Raw genomic sequence first — 2,185 nt, 5'->3', positions numbered from 1 at the left:
CTCATAGAGCCCAGCCTCTCGGATAATCTGCTCTGCATACATGTTGAAAAGGTATGGAGACAGGATGCATCCCTGGCGTACACCCTTCACAATTTTGAACCGTGCAGTGTTACCTTGCTCTGTTCTGACTACTGCCTCTTTTCTTTCATTGATTATGCTAATACGAGGCTTATGTATTATATTGATTAAAACTATCAACTTTCTACAGAGTTTGACAAACTTTGTTTATTTGTTGTTGTTGTTGTTGTTAGGTACTGTTGAGTCAAATTCAAGTCATAGTGACTCTATGAATGAAAAATCTGAAACCTGTCCTGTATCTTTACTTAATGAATAATTAACTGAGGGTTAATTTAATTTAACATAAATATACTTGGCTTTATTCTCACTTCCACAAGAATTTGAGAAATTAAAAACTGTTTACCAAATATTCTTCATTTTTCCTCGAAGTTCGTCTTGTGTGGAAGGCTTTCCTCATTGCTTTTCTGAACTCAAGAGTGGCCAGGTGAACTTGATTCACTAAAGACCTTTGGAAGGGAATGATTTATATTGCTCTAGGTAGAAACTTTATGATCCAGAACATGACCTTCTATTTTTCTTTTTTAGTCTATTATACTTATGGGCAATTTCCATCTTCAAACAAGCTAGTTTTTCCGACCTGAATCATATGATTTCTGCTATAAGAGTATATCTTTACCTGGCTGTCAACTCATTCTTCATGCTCTGCAATGTTGGAACTTATTTTGACTTTGAACTTTTCTAACTAGAAGGGAAAGAAAATCTAAATTATTACCACAGTCTTCTCACTAAAACAAAATAGATCTAGTTCAGAAATAAAGAGGCTATAGTGCCATTGGGTAAACTAAAACTTAAGCGTCATTCTTCTCTCCCTCTTTAGAGGTAAGAGGAATGTTAATGAATATTTGGGGAGCTCTGGTGGCCTACTCACAGGGCACTGTGCTGCAAACCCAAAGGCACCATCTTTTTGGCAATGGTTTAGAATCTACTAGTGACCCTAAGGGTAGTTAGATGTAATTTACTCCATGCAAAAACCCATCGGGGGATCACTTACAAGTCAGTTCCAACAGGACTGCAATGAGGTTTTGAGAAGTGAGTATGGTCCAGAAGACATCTTACAATCTTTGTCTACTATCCACCTTCTATTTTCTAGTGAAAGTGTTCACACAAAGTGAGTACACACATAGAAGCCAAGCTTGTTGCTGTTGTTACCTACCCATCACTTCTTAGTACTCACATTTCTCCTCTTTATACTTCCAATCTCTCAAGTCCCCTCTCTGATTCCTACCAGTAAAAACAAAGAAACAAACAAAAAGTTTATGCAACAACAACAAAAACACTGCCATCAGGTCAGTGTTGACTCATAAAACCTCCAATAGATTTCTGGCATTATAAATATTTTCAGGAACAGACTATATGTTTCTAATTTTTAAATTTTGATTTGAGTGACTATTTACACTGACAATTGTCATTCAATTCAATTATTCATGCCCACTGTTTCCTAATGTTAATTAAAAGCCCACATAATGTCAGAAGTCTTCCAACTTTGCTTGTATTTTTCCATGGTAATTTAGCTTTCTGTTTTCTCACTTTCTGTCCTCTGAGATTTAATTATAAGCAAATGGTGTCCCTGTGATCTTGAATGGTAGACTGCCAAAGGACTGAGTAACTAGCTCCCTAGCATTATTATTCATCGTGTAAACCTGTCTATTATTTGGCTGAAGATTGTGTCAAAGGAGTAGGAACTGATTCTATACTTAAAGGGTGGTTTAAGATTATAGTTTAGAGTCCCAGTCATCTCTATCAAAGCAGTAAGTCTGGCCATCTTTATGAATTTGAGCTTGTCCTACATTTCTTTTCCATTCTCTCCAGGACTCTCTATTCTAATCTTGTTCAGAATGTCACCACTGGTAGCCTGGGATCATCTAATTCAGGGTCCTGGAACGTGTACTATTCAACTAATTGTTTTCATACATCTTCGATTTTCTTTCCTATTCTCCAGAGAGGTAGAGATCATTATTGCTGTGGTGGGGGTGCATCATCAAGTCAAAATTGACCATAGATGACCCTCCAATGTCTTTCTTTTTTTTTTTTTTTTTGATGCAACAGCAAGAGGAGAGGTTTATTGCGCAGCTCCAGGCCGACCCGTATCTCTGGCAGGAGATAGAGG

The 2,185-nt window shown here is 37.1% G+C and overlaps 1 pseudogene; it reads right to left on the bottom strand.

The window, feature by feature from the left end:
* LOC102872876 overlaps nucleotides 1-475 on the bottom strand; it is a 3,489-nt pseudogene extending 3,014 nt beyond the window's left edge.
* Nucleotides 476-2,185: the final 1,710 nt, after the last annotated feature.

This window comes from Elephantulus edwardii, unplaced genomic scaffold (genome assembly GCF_000299155.1).
Source record: "Elephantulus edwardii isolate Elephantulus edwardi_28Jun2011 unplaced genomic scaffold, EleEdw1.0 scaffold00153, whole genome shotgun sequence".
In the NCBI taxonomy this organism is placed as follows: Eukaryota; Metazoa; Chordata; class Mammalia; order Macroscelidea; family Macroscelididae; genus Elephantulus; species Elephantulus edwardii.
Note: the sequence above shows the minus strand (reverse complement) of the source record. Positions and strands in the feature narration are given on the sequence as shown.